Source organism: Pristis pectinata, chromosome 20 (genome assembly GCF_009764475.1).
Source record: "Pristis pectinata isolate sPriPec2 chromosome 20, sPriPec2.1.pri, whole genome shotgun sequence".
Classification (NCBI taxonomy): Eukaryota; Metazoa; Chordata; class Chondrichthyes; order Rhinopristiformes; family Pristidae; genus Pristis; species Pristis pectinata.
The window spans coordinates 22,209,060-22,219,376 of record NC_067424.1 but is presented as its reverse complement, the minus strand read 5'-3'; the positions used below and the strand labels follow the sequence as shown (position 1 = coordinate 22,219,376).

Below are 10,317 nucleotides of genomic sequence, written 5' to 3'. Positions count from 1 at the left end.
ACTTGTGCACATGACAATAAACTCCACTTTATTGGTCCAAGAGAGTTGAGGTCAGAATAGATCAGCCATGATGGGCAGGATTGAGGGGCCTGGTGGCCACCTCCTGCTTCCATTTTCTCATTATCTGGTGACAGTTTGTTTAAAGTCACGGATCTATAAAAAATCTACAATCTCCTCAAATGTATGGGCCACAGCAATATAGCCAAATTCTTGATCTTAAACTTGAAACTGGGAAGCCTGCACAGGACTCCTGCTAATGGAAACTCTGTGCATAAGTTTGTTCTTGTTTCACAAGGAAGGTCTGTAAGTGTGCAATATGAACCAAATGACTTTTCCGAAAACTTGCACTTTATTTCATAAATATATACACACAAAAATCATGCAGTAACAGAACCAGCAGTCAATTCTGTTCCAACAAATACATTACTGGTTGCAAACAGTGTAAATACTCCTTCAGTGACATAAAAATACAATTTATGGTTAGGCGATGCTCTTAATGCCCTTTCCCCTGAACCTCTCTGTATAACATGAACCTTTTGACAAAAACCCTGACTATAAAGATGAATACTGCTGTAGAGGGAGAATTCATGTCATGGTCTGTCAGACAATTTTTCCACTGCCTTACATTGGCCTGAAAGTTAAAAACCATTTAGAGTGAGCAATAATCCTGTTAGCTTTCCTCTTGGTTTTGCAACAAGAGAAGTTTTATTTTGTGGCAAGAAATAATGATTGTTATATATCCAAAGGCCCTGTTGAAATTAATTCCTCTTCATATATCATCTGTATGTAACTAAAATAAATCTGGAGAATCACCAGAAATTCCAATTCATTCTGCTGCAACTCTTTCCAGGACTGGATTAGGCATTTTCTTTAAAACCCCAAGTGTGTATGGGCCTTGTCTACCCCACTCTTAATTTCTACTTCAAGGCCGCCTTACTGCCTCATCCATTTAAGGCCATAAACACAAATGCCTCAATTAAAGCAGACAACATTAGAAACACTAGGCTCTCCTAACCAAATAACCTGGGTTTGAAATTCTCAATGGGATTGTTCAATAACACATAGTTCTAAAATTTCAAAAGGTTGGTGGCATTAATTAGACATGTTACTTGGGTGTAAGAGGGCTCAGGCTTTATTTGTGCTTCATACAATGCCCAAATGATGTGTCTTCCTACTGTGTGACAAGTTACTGATTTTGTGTACTTCTGAAGAGGACAAAATTATAACTATAAATTCTCTGTAAAGATGAAAACAAGATAAAAATTAAAGGAGGCACACTGGCCCAAATTATAAAGATTGTCTATTGATGAATTGAATTCAAATCTATTTAGTAGATGCCACCTCATTCTAAGAATTGGCATTTGTTAGGAATTACTGCTGAATATATTTGATTATCATATATTACCATTGTAAGTGGAGGTATCTCATTTTCATGCATACAACAATGGTTAAGTGAGAAGGCAATTTACCTAAACCATGGAAATTCACCCAATGTAGTGTATGTTCACAATTTAATCTGCTATGTACCTGATTCACAGGAGAAACAAATTCTATTGCATTGTAACAACTATCAATGAAAATTTTGTCATTGCTGGAATTGTGTGACCATGGAAGTGAACTTGGTGGCTTACACAAATTACAATAATCGCATTCCAGGATCTTGTGTCATGGAAACTGCATTATTTGGTCTAAAGTTTCATCTCCTTGCAAGAGGAAGAAGGGCCTTTATTTGCTTGATAGCACTCAGTATATCTCACACTGGATTTAAATTTGGCATTTTGCATCTGACCGTTAGGTAGGCTGAGTCCATCTGAATTGCGCTTTTGATTTCTGAAGCAAAAGACAAACTGCTGGAGGACCTCAGCAGGCCAAGCAGCATCTGTGGAGGCAGAAGGATAGTCATCTTTCCGTTTGCTTCCATAGATGCTGCTTGACCTGCTGAGCTCCTCCAGCAGTTTGTCTTTTGTTCCAGATTTCAGCATCTACAGTCTCTCTCGTCTCCGGATTGTTGACTTCTGTATGTTCAGGTTTGAGTCATTTACATGGGGCAAGTCTCCCCAAAAGCATTCAGTGCTTGGAGTGAAGCTTTTTCTGTGACAGGTAGATATCCCTAATGTCAAAAATGATCTGTTCCTCCTTCCATTTAACTAGCACATTAATGTTAATGTTTGATCAAGCACAGCTTAAAAGTAGTCTTTCAGAAGGTAAAGAACGCCACAAGGAAGTGTGGGATTAAGATCATTGCAGTTTAATTTACAGTCCAAAAGATGCAGGATGTTAAAGAAGCAGGTGTTCGACTGACATAAAGCAGCTTGTAGATGGAAAATGTAAATATTGTTTAATTATAGCCAGGCCTTGCCTATTCGATGCTCAGTGTTAAAGCTCGGATGTTTATCTGACAAAATCAAGAGAAAAATCAAACAAAGTTTCACTCGAGACTTGAGCTCTGCTTAGGACTTATTTTTGTGTTTCATCATGCAGGTCCATTCACTGGTGGAATGTGAGAAGAAAAGTTGTCTTCCATAACAATACTGATCCCTGTCCTGGGAATGAAAAGACATCAGGAAATGTTCAAAGCACCACAGTATCCTTGCAGTTATTGAAATGCAGTACCTGCTATAATGCTGGAAAAGCACCAGTCAACCTGATCATAGCAAGCACCTACAAACAGAAATGTGATAACCAGATTTGTGATGCAAAATGCATCAGTGACATTAATTGCAGATGACTGTTGACTATAACACCAGACATAACTCCCCTGCACTCAGTTAGCCCCATGGAATCTTCTCTGTTCACATGAGAAAGCAGGTGCAGTTTCAATTGAATTCCTTACATGAAAGATTACAATTCAGATCATACAGCACCCCTTCAGCATTGCACAGAGTCCCAGCCTACAGGATGGTTCAGGTGCAAGTGTTAGACAGAACTTTGCAAGGCTTGAATTGACAACTTCAGAAATAAAAGTCAACATATATGGTGCAAGGAATCACTCACAGAAATATGTATTCTGGTCAGACAGAAGTATTTTGTTACCTGCTGCTGCGGGAGAGAAAAGAGGTCTGTTTATCTCCGGGGTGCGGCCCACCCACACTATACAATCCACAGCATTTTTATGTACATTTAGAGATAAAATACAGTATCTTCACCCTGAACAACTGAGATGAGAAGGCATGCAGTCACTTATAATGTCACCTTCCCTACATGATTTTCACACGCCTTGCAGATCCTTGCATTTAGTTGAGATCTGGTTGTCTCATGCCGAAAGCATCCTTTTGTTCAGCTAATACCTGAGTTACCATGGTGATGGTACCAGGAGCAAGTCCATTATCTACAATTACCACTTTCCTCTAGGGGCCTTCCTGTGTCTCCTATTTCATGCTCTGTTGATAACTATCCCCATTATCTCCATTTATTTGAGACATATTCATCATTGCCTCCCAATATGTTATTCTATGCATCTGTTTACGTGCCCTGTCAGTTGATTCTGCCCCAACTCAAGCCCCTGGTTACCATGGAAACAGTCTTGGAGTCCACCATGGAGCTACCCCACAGCCAAAAAGACAACCCTGCAGCTAGTTCTGTTATCTGTCAGTATATTAACAAAACCTGCTGTGGTTTTCCAGCTTTCTGTAATGATGGAGTTATCTGTAAGTGGGTTCTTGTTTCTTATCCCAGACTCACAGCTACACAAACAAGATCTGACTTATTTGATGAGACAGAAATAGATTTTTTGCTTTTATAGTATAATATGTGAATTAACCCCACATATTATTTTCCATATGTTATTTTCCCCATATCCATACTTCAGCACTCCATTTAACCTACACAACAAAGACATTACTTAGTCTAAATCGGGTCCAGCCCAATTAGTATGCTACAGATTCAGGTGGTCCCCATGTTCCTGAGTCACTACTGCCCAGTAAAGCCTGTCCTCTTTCTCTCAGAAGACATGGAATGGCTACATGATGTCTGGGAGATCGAGGCCTGAGTCAGAGGTGAAGGCTTCCTTTGGCTTTCGGTGTGCTGTATCTTGCTCAAGATCCCCATTCTAATTGGCTGAGGACGCTTCCCCCTCCTCACTCCTTTTACTCATCTCTGAACTGATTCTACCTTCTCAACAATGCCTGGGATGAAATTCCTGCTATCAACTGCCTCCGCATAGATTCTTATCCTGGGCCATCTTACTGATGGTCCATCGCTACTGCTACCATGTAGAAAAAAATATTGTAACAACTTCTACAGCAATATTGAAAGGAAGGGAACTGAATAAAGAAAATATGAGTCCTTCAGAAGCAGAGGTGGCAGAAGTTATATTGGGGATAAAGAAATGGTTGAAACATCAAACAGAAACTTTGCATCTGTGTTCCTCGTGAGGAACACATTATTTGTACCAGGCACACTAAGGAAGCACGAGTCAAATAACATTTACGTTGGTGAAGAGGAAGTACTGGAGGAAATGACAAGACCCAAAGCAAACTAATGCTCTGGACATCGCAGTCTGTATGCTTCCAAACTCCAGTTCCATTGACATCAATGGAACTGAATTTCAGGAAAGGCAATCAATGCATATGCCTCACAGTGTTCTAAGTTCAGTGCACACAACAGGAAATGAATTTCCATCCAGACTGCAATGTATCAAAATTTCCCAATGAAAGTAACAATACAAAGCAAGTTGGGAAAGTGTGCTATGAATCTAAATTCAATAAAGGCAGATTAAGTGAGTGGGCAGGAAGGTGACGTGGAAAATGATGAGAGAAAATGTGAGGTTATTCACATCAGCCAGAAATATAGAAAAACAGAGGGCTTATAATCATTGGTCTTAGCATGTTGGTTCATGAAACATGTAAGTGTGGCAAGCAATTTGGAAGATAGTTGGTATGTTGGCCTCTATCCCAATGCAATAGGAGTACGAGAGTATGGAAGTTTCCAAAACCACACCTGGAGCACTGTGTTCAGGATTGGGATCCACACCCAAGGAAGGATATACAGTATTTGCCCTGGAGGTGATGGAGTTCAGGCCTGCTAGTTTGGTTTCTGGGATGAAGGGTTTCCAGTGAAGAGATATTAAGTAAGAATTGCCATTCTTCCCGACACTTCTGAATTTTGCAAAGTGGTTTCTTTGAAATATATAAAATTCTGAGAGGGATCAACAGGGTAGATGCTGAGAAGGTGTTTCCTCCAGGTGTAGAGTGTAGAATAGGGAGAAATAGTCTCAGGATAGAAGGATGGCCAATTAGCACTGAGATGAGAAGAACTGGCTTTGCTCAGATGTTGTAAATCTTTGGAATTCTCTGCTCTGGAGGGCTGCGAAAATTCAGTTGTATACTCAAAGATCAGCTTGATGGACATTGAGGGACCGAAGAGATTGGAGACTGGATGAGAAGGAAATCATCATGATGTAAAGGATCAGTCCTGATCTTATTGAATAACTATATGAACCAGTCATGCTTCTTCTTTTCTGTATGCTTCTCAATTGTGCATTTAATGCAACGATATTCATACTTAATTTGTAAAGCAACATAGGCAATGCAATTTTGCAACCCTGAAGATTTACATGTGACTTTAATATTTCCTACTTTGATACTTTTATAATCTAGGAAGCGACATTTCTATTTGAATTAACAGGGGTTCAGTAAAATATACTGGATGTTGGCTCAGTGGTAGCAAATTTGACCACTCTTACGACTTGATCTTAGGTAACCTTAAACTATCACAGAAGATAACTTTCTAACACTTAAACCTGATCAGATTGGTTGATTGCCTATCTGTCTGTATCTCCTGTAGGATTTGGAATATGTGTTCACATAATCAACATGCCTTCGCTTTTAAAGAAGATCATTGGGCGTGAAGTACTTTGGGATATCCCGTACACATGAAAGCCATCCTGAAACTATAAACTATTTAATCCTAAGAATATATCGTGTAATACCACAGGAGGGCGCTGTAGCCTAATGGTGGAAATGGAAAGCGCATCTTCTCCCTTTATAAGAAAAATAATAAATTATAAAATTAATAATAAAACAGCTTTCAATTTCTACCGGAGTTACAGTTTGATACTACAATTATTGTTGTGCACAACTGAATCAACCATTGTTTATCAACTGCCGGTGTGCACCTGGGAATGAAATAGTTCGTGCTTCAGAACTGCTGCAGACTCAAAGGGTCCAGTGGCTTCTGTGCGATAACGTTCAAAGAATGTTTGAAGCCGTTGTTAGTTATACCGTGCTCAGAAAATGCATGATCTCGGACGAAAGCGATACCACTGCTTTTAACGCAGATTAAAGAATAATTGTCGATATTTGGTAGTGGAAGCAATTATAATAATTTAATGCTTTTATTTCTATACAGTACAATTTTGTGCACTTATTTATTTGCAGTATTCAGTATTGTCACATCCGTCTGGATCACGAAGCATGAATTAAATGGTTACAACCTGATTTGAGAAAATGAATCGTTAATCACAATTCCCACAATATGATTCACTGGCCGCTTATCCCAAAGTGTGTATGCGGAGGCCTAAAACAACGTAAAACTTTCTCACACATTTGGCACTCGGTGTTTGTTCTTTTCCTTGTGATTGGACCGAGCTTGTTCGCCGTTAACTCATTCCTCCCCCCGTGGCTCATCTTACTCGCGTACCTCCCTCCATCATCACTCGCCTCCTGACTGCCCCTTTAATCCGTGGTTAGAAATTCCCTCTCCCACCTTTCCGTTTTCTGCTTAGATCAGGATGCAACACTGTCAGTTGCAGAGATCAGTCCTTTCCCAGTTTCTCTCGCTGTGCTTTTAAGTTAATATTTAATGTTCCCTTGATACATTTCCTTTCATGGATATCAACATTTTGGTCAGAATTACGCTTTCAGAATTATGAAAAAATTCACCTCCGCCCGTTTTTCTTCTCCAACTGGGTTCAATAACTGCCCTGTAAATTATGAATTCTACGCAAGAACAAGAGCGGGTTTCTCCTGTGGAATCAAACGGTTTATCTTGTATCCGAAATGTAAGTATACAAAATAACCTCCATCGGCAGACACACTTTGAAGTAAATATCCAGCGATTCAGATATATCGCGGGTATTGTGATTAATCGTTCATTTTCTCAAGTCAGGTTGTAACCACTTAAAAAGTGTTCGGTGATCCAGACGGATGTGACATAATTGAATACTGCAAATAAATAAATATACAAATTATACGATGTAGAAATACAAACGTTAAATTCGAATCTGATAGCTGCTTCCACCATCAAATGTCGACGGCTATTCTTTAAATCTAAGTTAAAAGCAAATATGTCACTTTCGCCCAAAGTTACATTTTTTTTCTCGACATTGTACTAACAACGGCTTCAAACATTCTTCGAACATTATCGCATAGAAGCCACTGGGCTGTTCGATTCTGCAGCAGCTCTTCTGAAGCACGAACTATTTAGTTCCCAAGTCTCGGGGTCTTCTCCCGTCGCCTTTACGATGTATTTATGTTCAAGTATTTGCATTACTTTCATTATCGCTCTGGTAAGCACCCGTCTGCCCTGTAATAGACTATTTTGCTTAAGGATCTCCAACGGCCTGTTATACTTTAGGGGGTTAAGGTAGGAAATGCAGGCGTACTTGATGAAGTTCATCAACGTAACTTTAAAAAAAGAGCCCCCATGAATAAAATAAAACATAGAACAGTCCAACACAGAACAAGCCCTTCGGCCCACAATAGTTATTCCCTCCTACCTACAGGATGCCCAGATCCCTCCATTTTCCTCTCATTCATGTGCCCCTCTTAAAAGCACCACCCCCCCCCCCCCCGCCACCCCAAATGCTAGAATGCAATCGTCGGTGCTTCGGGATGCCGAATCACATTGTAATTTGTGTTCGCGTCTCCAGGGCAAGCGAAATATTGAGGAATACGATTTCCTCAACACACTGCTGGCTTTTCTAATAATAACGCCCCTGGAACATTGCAGTGAGTCACTCCCCGTGAGCTTTGCTTGAATTCTTCGCGATCACATCATTCCACGACAGTAACCCCCACCCTCCGCTCCCCCCACCGGACTAGCGCGACGTAACTTTCATTTCCCACGCTCTCAATCCCATCCCACCCCCTCCTCTCCTCCCCTCCACCCATCCCCCTCCCCGCCCCTCCCCTCCACCCATCCCCCCACCTCCCCTACATCTCCCCCCGCCTCCCCCTCATCTTCCCCATCCCCCCACCTTCCCCTCCCCCACATCCCCTCCCCTCCCCCACATCCCCTCCCCTCCCCCACATCTCCTCCCATCCCCCCACCCCCCTCGCCCCACCTCCCCTCCCATCCCCCCACCTCCCCATCCCCTCCTCCCTATCCCCCTCATTCCACCTCCCCCTCCTCCCTCCCCATCCCACCTCCCCCATCCCACCTCCCCCTCCCCCTCCCCATCCCACCTCCCCCTCCCCCTCCCCATCCCACCTCCCCCTCCCCATCCCACCTCCTCCCCATCTCCCACCCTCCCCTCCCATACCCCCTTCCCCTCCCCTCCCATACCCCTCCCCATCTCCCACCCTCCCCATCTCCCACCCTCCCCTCCCCATCTCCCACCCTCCCCTCCCCTCCCCATCTCCCACCCTCCCCTCCCCTCCCCATCTCCCACCCTCCCCATCTCCCACCCTCCCCTCCCCTCCCCCCACCCTCCCCTCCCCTCCCACCCTCCCCTCCCCTCCCCTCCCCATCTCCCACCCTCCCCTCCCCTCCCCATCTCCCTCCCCTCCCCATCTCCCACCCTCCCCTCCCCTCCCCACCTCCCCTCCCTCCCTCCCCATCTCCCTCCCCTCCCCACCTCCCTCCGTCCCTCCCTCCCCATCTCCCTCCCTTCCCCTCCCCATCTCCCTCCCCTCCCCACCTCCCCTCCCTCCCTCCCCATCCCACCCTCCCCATCTCCCACCCTCCCCTCCCCTCCCCATCTCCCACCCTCCCCTCCCATACCCCCATCAATTCCCCGCCGCCGCGCAGCCGCCACCCCGCTCTCGGCTCAGCCGAGTTCAGGCTGCGAGTGGGCGGTGCAGCCGTGATGCAACAATGGCAGGCGGGGAGGGGGGGGGTAGAGCCGCCGCTGATTGGTCGGTGGCGAAATAGCAACAAGAGCAGGTGACGCGAGTTCTTGGAAAGTTCCTGGAAAGCAGCGCGTGCGCCTGTGCGCGGAGCATCGGCCCCGGGATGTGGCAGCGGGCAGACCCCGGGATGTGGCAGCGGGCAGCCCCCGGGGCAGCAGCAGCGCTTCCTGCCCGGAACAAGCTGCCGCTTCACAAATGTTTGCATTAGTAAAACTAGCTGCGAAAAACAAACTGAAAACCAAATCAACACAGCAGCATCCTTCCCGTCCAGTCCAGCTCTTTTTGCTCACATTTCATCAACGTCGGTCTCTCCAACAATTAGTTGTTTTGCAAGCGACCTCTCTGAACGCAGAAGTATTAGGGCGGGGGGGGGGGGGTGGTGGTGTGTTAAACGGGAAGCAGGAGGCGTTGGCGCTTAAAGGCGTGTCTCTGATTTAACGCATTCGGTGATGATCGCATGTAGAGAAAGAGGAAGGGGGGGAGGAGGGGAATCTGAGGTTAAATGTGCACAGTTCGAGTGCAGCCTCCCAGTGTCTGGGTCGCCGTGGATAGTCTCCCATCTTCACATAATCTTTTGCTTTAAATTCTTCTTTTGTTTTCGTTGCTCCGGGATTTAAAAAAAATCAAACCCGGCCTTTTCTCCATGACTGGAAAGTACGGCTTTGTAAACCTTACCCTCCTCTCGCTGATCACTGGGGAAAATGTAAATTGAAATCATTCAGAAAGAGCCCGTGGGTACTGTGGATCGTGGGTGAAGTTCAGTGTGTGGCCGCGCATCACTGGCGATGAGGATTGATTCCTTAGGCCGGGGGAAATGAACGCTCTCGTTTAAAGGGTTAACTCATTCCAAGAATCTGAAACGAACAAAAGGTTGTCCATTTTCGTTTTTTGTCTCTTTGCCGCCCGTGGTGCTTCGACCCTGCCTGTCAGCAGAGAAAGAGTTGAATTAGGCCGAATGTATTCAATTAGTGACTGGCTGTTATTAGTGGAGTTACACGAGGGAAACAGGCTTGTTCCCAGGATCGGCGCAGTGTTTGCAAACCACTGAATCGGGCTACAAACGACCAAACGCTCGGTTTAACCAAAGGTGTATGCATGTGTACGCGCGCAGTCAGGGTTTCAGAACCGTGTTCGTTCGCTCCTCACTCACCCGCCTTTGGAGAAAAACATGTAAATAACTTGTTTATTAATTTAGCTGAAACGAATATACTCGGAGTATCATTTTGACTGGGCAACTACTACAGAA

The 10,317-nt window shown here is 44.5% G+C and overlaps 1 protein-coding gene across 5 annotated transcripts in view; it reads left to right on the top strand.

Annotated features, from left to right (window-relative positions):
• Positions 1-6,708: 6,708 nt before the first annotated feature.
• The window catches only part of LOC127580660 (suppressor of cytokine signaling 2-like), a 166,769-nt gene continuing 163,160 nt past the window's right edge, over positions 6,709-10,317 (top strand). For 2 of the 5 annotated variants that reach the window (XR_007957854.1, XM_052034334.1), the window contains exon 1: positions 9,585-10,241. The gene's annotated coding sequence lies outside the window, so the exon portion shown is untranslated. Of the gene's footprint in view, positions 7,001-9,516; positions 10,242-10,317 lie in introns of those variants that run through there. The other 3 variants (XM_052034333.1, XM_052034335.1, XM_052034336.1) reach the window with 3 other exon arrangements.